Source organism: Hylobates moloch, unplaced genomic scaffold, assembly GCF_009828535.3.
Source record: "Hylobates moloch isolate HMO894 unplaced genomic scaffold, HMol_V3 SCAFFOLD_8, whole genome shotgun sequence".
Classification (NCBI taxonomy): Eukaryota; Metazoa; Chordata; class Mammalia; order Primates; family Hylobatidae; genus Hylobates; species Hylobates moloch.
Window position 1 is genome coordinate 117,339,215 of NW_026652283.1, and position 6,604 is coordinate 117,345,818.

The 6,604-nt window shown below is 42.0% G+C and overlaps 1 protein-coding gene across 1 annotated transcript in view; it reads left to right on the forward strand.

The window, feature by feature from the left end:
* Positions 1 to 1,809, forward strand: part of LOC116473806 (beta-defensin 103A) — a 39,186-nt gene extending 37,377 nt beyond the window's left edge. Inside the window, exon 8 of the mRNA XM_058443542.1 lies at positions 1,481 to 1,809. The gene's annotated coding sequence lies outside the window, so the exon portion shown is untranslated. The remainder of the gene's footprint in view (positions 1 to 1,480) is intronic.
* Positions 1,810 to 6,604: the final 4,795 nt, after the last annotated feature.

The following is a 6,604-nucleotide window of genomic DNA, read 5'->3' on the forward strand; positions in this document are numbered from 1 at the left end:
CATCGGATTTCCTAGAGTATCAAGACTGGAAAAAAAAAAAAAATCAGACCTAGAGATTTTATGTAGATCTTTTAACAGGGCCAAGAGGTGAGGGAGGCACTGGATGCAGGTGCAAAATTTGGGGATCAAAAACGTCTACACTCAAGATAGGTGATCTTATAATGCATGTGTTTTTGTAAAAAAATAATTGATTCAAAAGTAACCATGATCAACAAAATATTCAAGTTTTAAATAAGGACAGAATCTAATCCTGCTATTGTCCAACTCAAACTTACCCACCTCACCTTGATCCCAGGCCTGTCTGATCGTGTTATTTATTTAATCATTTAATGTTTATAATGTGTGACTTTTTAGTTTGAATGAATTTGTTGCTCTCCTGGTGCCTGGAAGTTTAGGTAGAGTTTACATTATATATCCTATGATATTTGCAATGTCCATATACTAAAAAGTTATTCACAGACATTTTTCTTCTTAAAGGCAATGTCTGTGGCCAAAGTATTTATTTGCTACACCACTGAGTTTTATTTTACTAGGTATAGTAGGCATAATAATGGCCTCCCAAAGATGTCCATGTCCTAATTTCTAGAACCTATGATTATGCTTCTTTACATAGCAGATAAGAATTAATGTCAGTAGATAGAATTAAGGTTGCTAATCAGCTTACTTTCAAATAGGGAGAATATCTTAGATTAGGTGAATGAGACCAATGTAATCAAAAGGATCATTACATTTGGAAAGAGAGACAGAACAGTCAGTGTCTTCGTGATGTGATGTGAGAATGACTTGACAGGCATTGCTGGCTTTGAGATGAAGAAGCCTCAAGCCAAGGAAGGTGGGCAGCTTCTAAAGCTTGAAAATGCAAAACAAAACAAAAAAGCAAACAAAAATTCTCACTTAGAGACTCTAGAAAGGAACACAGTCCTGCTGACACCTTGATTTTGGATATTTTTTTCCCCCAAACTGTAAGATAATTAATTAGTGTTGTTTAAAGTCACTAAGGTTAATGACAATTTACTACTTCAGCAGTAATTCACAAATACAGTTGTCCCTTGATATCCAAGGGGGGATTGGTTTCAGGGCCTCTGTGGATACAAAATTCCTCAGATGCTGAAGTCCTTGGTGTAAAATGGCATGAGTATTATCATATAACCTTTGCATTTCTTCCCATGTACTTTAAATCATCTCTAGATTACCTGTAAAACCTAACTCAGTGTAAATGCTAAGTAAATGGGTGTTATATCACTTAGGAAATAATGACCAAAAAATGCCTATATATGTTCAGACCAGACACATTTTTTTTCCTGAATATTTTCAGATGTCGAACCCATCAACACAGAGGGTTGACTATATCCTAGTTTCAAATCATGAATTGAGCATAAAATTAGTAACACAAAAGACCTAAGCCTACACTTGTTTAATGGAGAAAAAAGTGATGAAAAACTCACAAAAAGTTACTGAACTGTATATGTTTTTTTCATAGAAATGACCAAGGCTCATATGAAAACTCTTCCTCTCTCAGAAGATACTCTGAGCTCAGTATTACATGAACAGCCCATTTATTTCAAATCTGTAGCTTGGAATTTATTGCGAACAGATTCAGTCTTGGATGAGGGTGGAGGGCATATGTCTCCATTCTGTGATTTCATATCTCCAGGATATTCCTACACCAAAAGCACTTCCTCCATAGAATTGGCAAAGAGTAAATATGTACTGTCACAGATTTATTCTTATGGTTCAAGGTCTAATTCTTTATTATTCAATCACACACCTCCAAAGTGCTATTCTTAAAAAAAAAAAAAAAACAGCAAATTGCTGCCTTGCAAAAACATCAAGCTGCCTTCAACGCCTTCAAAAATGTCATCCGAGTTCCAGATGTGAAAGATCATAATCCGTAATAACCTGAGGTCAAAAATGTACTTTCTTAGAATTCGCATTTGCGTAGAAAGTGTCAGACTTTTAAGAAGGTAGCAATCTTGGCTGGTCACTTGGCTGGTCAGCCACCAGCTATGAATGTCGGTTACCTGCTCTTCACTTTGCCATTTTTATCCTTGTTGCCTGCTCTAGGTAAGAGGGAGCTGAGAAAAAAGGGTTGACATAAATTGAGGGTAGACTGCAGTTTATTACTCATTCTTTCTCTAGACCAAATAGACTATTTGAACAGTTTGTTAAAACTAAGCACCTTCCCTTTAACATTGAAGGTACATATAGCTTTAGAGGAGGTTTCAGAGTTTTATGTTTTCATGGCCCAACCTAACAGACCGAAATAACATGTGATGATCCCATTGCTTTTTCTTGGCAAGACTGGAGTGCCTATATTTAAGGGATAAGTGCCATTTTAAATGGAAGTAAAAGGATTAATTTTATTTCAAGGATAGAAATTCTGGCTATCTCTTCATAAGTATATCCTTTCATACAAGTGGGAGGAATAAAACAAATATTCTCAAAAAAATAAATAAATAAAAAGTAAGAAAAAAATTGCTTGGAAGGGCTTGGTAAACTTTAGCCATTAGCTCACGTACCACTTTGGAAGGGCAGATCTTCAGTCGCTTTACTTTGCTCAAGACTAAAATTCTGAGAGGAAGTCTAATCGGCTGAGTTGTGTCCATGTGGGCAATGCGGGAAAGGATGCAGCGGGAGGCGGCTCCAGGGACGTCTTTGGCTTCCATCATGGGGGAGCAGGCGCCTGGATTATCCGCCCTAACAAATCTGGACAAGGGAAAACGAGGTTCTCTGAGGAGTGAGACATACAGCCCAAGGAGCTAACCAAGAGACAGTCATCCTGTCTTGTCATTTTCTTTTACACAGGTGTGTATATTATCTTACGCTTACCACTTCGTTTTCTTTCTCTCCTTTAATTGCACCCTGCTGCAAAAAGTTAAAATAAAATGAAAGTATTGAGATAGCTCAGTAACTGACTTTTGGTCAATTGGCTTTTCATATAGTGAACAGCTGCCCAAACAGTTTCCTCTGTCACTGTGCAAATTTGCAAGTGTTTGCATGATCACTCCCAATCCCCCAACACAGGGCTGTGTTACAGCACAATTTAGTTCAGTGTTTTGCTCTCTGCAACAGGGAGGTTCTCATCCATTAGAGGTTGCAGTAAAAACAGGGGTACCATAAGCAACCACCGCTTTCCTCAATGATGTGATGAAAGCAAAAGCCAAGTAGCTTGATGTATCCAACTTAAAAATATAAAAAGTTACGCCCATGGGCTGCAGTTGGAGCTATGGCGGCGGCAGCTGCCCCTGGGCCTAGCCCGCGGTCTGGACCTGGGGACCCCCCAGAAGGGCCCGAGGGGGAGGCTTGCGGAGCGTCGGCGGAAGGCACACAGAATGCTAAAGCTTTACTAGGGCCTCTCGGAAGGGGAGGCGGTGCGACTCCCCTGGGGCTCGATCCCCTGGACCCCACTGATCGGAACGGGGCACACTTCGACCCGGAAGTCTACCTAGACAAGCTGCATAGAGTGTGCCCTGTGGCCCAGCTGATGGACAGTGAGACGGACATGGTGCGGCAGATCCGGGCTCTAGACAGCCACATGCAGACCCTGGTCTATGAGAACTATGACAGGTTCATCCCAGCCACAGAAATTGACAAACAGCATAAAACTGTATGAGGAATTGTAGGAGACCCAGAATTTCCCCAATAACCTTGTAAAAGAAGAACAAAGTTGGAAGATTCACACACAAAAAAATATATATGTATAAAGTTTTGTTTTCATTCAGTTGTAAATATTTAGTAATTTCTATTGTGATTTTTCCTTTAACTCGTGAAAGGATATTTTTAATTTTCCAAATGTATGCTTGTGTTTAGCTATCTTCTTGCTGTTGACTTCTAATTTTGTTGCATTATGGTCAGGAAAATGTGGTCTGGACAATGTCAATTGTATAGTGGATTTGGTTGAGACTTCTTTAGGGCCTAATATGTGGCCAGTTTTTTTTTTTTTTTTTTTTTTTTTGGCAAATGTGCCACATGTGGTTAAAAGGAATGTGGATTATTTGTTTTTTAGGGGAGTTTTTATTTTTACATACATAAGGTTCTCAGTGTAATTGAAATCTAGCTTCAATTAACAATATGCTAGATCTCTCAAACCTTAGGATGTTAGTCAGTGTAACACTAGACAATGCTGCTGAGGCAAATAAACACTAAATTCTCAGTGGGTTGGCACCCATAGCATAATCTGGTGCAGGGCAGGGGTTCTCCTTGGGGGCGCTTGTCCAACAGTGATTCAGAGATCCTGGAGGTTTCCATCTTTTAATTCTGCCATCTCAGAATTTTTCACTTGTAGCCATATGGATAGGAAGAGAGGGAACATAGCTCACACTTGCCTTTGATAACCTTGGCCCAGAAGTGATTTCTTATATTCCTATTGGTGGAAATGCAGTCACATGGTTCCAAACTAACTGCAAGGGAGAATGGGAAATGTAGTCTTTCTGCATGTCCAGGAAGAGGAATGGTGTGAACACAGCATCGTCTCTGACACACTAAGCATGTGCTAAAGTGTTCTTACTCTTATAGGAGGTTTGTCTGTCCTGTGTAACTTTCTCAGTTTTTGCTTAGATAGTTTCAGGCAATGTTGTTTGGTGCATTCAGCTTGATGACTATTATGTCCTCTTGCAAAGTAGTTAAGATTCCCATCAGTTTGAATGAAAGTGTTTTACAGGCATGAACAACTGCACCTGGCTGATTTGGTGCCCCTTCTATGTGCTCCCATTGCCCCAGGCATACTGTCAGCATAACTCTTACCATTCTGAGTTGAAAATGATTTTGGTTTTTTTTGCTTTTTATTTCTCTCATTAAATGCAAAGCTCATTGAAAAGAGGATGGTGGTTGTTTACTGTTGTACTCCTAACCTTTGACTCAGTGTCCTGAGGTTGGCTCTAGAGCTGTGCACACATGTTCAGACATTGGAGAACATCTTATCTAGCACCTCTTTTGAGGTGGCTTGGAGAAAAGTCAGTAGTTACTTCCCCAAGGATGAAACAGAAGCTTCACCTAAATCAGTTCTTCAACTTCGCCTGCATTAGAATCCTCTGAGAGCTTGCTAAAAATACAGTTTCCTAGAGCCCACTCTTCAAGAGTCAGTGAGTTGCTTCATTGTCAAAATATATACAGAATCCAGTCGGTCTTCAGTGCCAGCCTGATCTGAGCCACTGTGGACTCCCACCTGCAGAATCTCCCTGCTGGTCTTCTTGCTTCTGCTCTTACCTTCTTATCATCCATTCAAGTAGCCAGGGTGATCCTTTTTAAAAAAATTTTTAAATTTTTTTGAGATGAAGTCTCACTCTATTGCCCAGGCTGGAGTGCAGTGGTGCTATCTCAGCTCGCTGCAGCCTCTACCTCCTGGGCTCAAGCCATCCTCCCACCTCAGCCTCCTGGGTAGCTGGGACCACAGACATACACCACCACACCCGGCTAATTTTTGTATTTTCTGTAAAGACAGGGTCTTGCTATGTTGCCCAGGCTAGTCTTGAACTTCTGTGTGCACCGACCTCAGCCCCCTGCATTTTTAGGAGGCCCCTCTTGTAGGGATTTTGATGCAGAGGCCTGGGTGCCTCATGTCTCCTCCCATCTCTCTCTGTCTTTCTCTCTCTGTCTCTGTCTCTCTCTCTCTTTCTCTTTGCCTTATAGCTGCCTGGGGACTAGACTTTGCCTTAGGCATCCCTCTGACTCCTGTTGGCTTTTACACTGAGGCTGCTTTAAGTTGCACCTTGATCTGAAGCCTTGGGCTTCTGTTCCTTTTCCTTGCTTTTGTTGGAAGGGCCATGCAGGTTCTTCACAAATTGCAAAGGTGCCCACGAGTTTCCAAGTCCCCAAGAACCAAACCAGATGAGAAACAAGGATGCAGCCCACAGCTGGGGAGACAGATTTCATGTCCACACAGAGACTCCAAGATGCTGAACTGAAATCCACCCCAAAATCGGTTTTCTCTCTCATTTAAGCTCAATGTCACCTGGGGGCTTGCAGGGCAGGGCTGGTGACCATTCACAGGGCAAAGATGCTTTGAAATGTCAATGGAGAATGGTGTGGTGGTTGACAGATGGCATGTCAGAGCATAGATTAACATGGGAAGAGAGACTCACCCCTTGGGGGGAATGTGTGAGGCTGGCAGCCACACAGAGGGCTTTTCCTGCGAGCTCTCACATAGATGCAAACAGCCAGGAGGTTTTGCTTTCTGAGCCTGAGTGGAAGCATATACCTCCCTGCACATTGCCGCTCTGCAGCAAATGTTTATTCCTGTTGCATTGATTACGAGTGCTTACCAGGCCTGGCTCAGTCGCTCAAGCCTGTAATCCCAGAACTTTGGGAGGCCGAGGCAAGCGGATCACAAGGTCAGGAGAATGAGACCATCCTGGCTAACATGGTGAAACCCCATCTCTACTAAAAATACAAAAAATTAGCTGGGCCTGGTGGCGGGCACCTGTATTCCCAGCTACTTGGGAGGCTGAGGCGGGAGAAAGGCATGAACCTGGGAGGCGGAGCTTGCAGTGAGCTGAGATTGTGCCACTGCACTCCAGCCTGGACAAGAGAGCAAGACTCCGTCTAAAAAAAATAATAATAATAAAAGTGCTTACCGAAGGGGTTTGAGGGGAGTGGTGACAGTGTG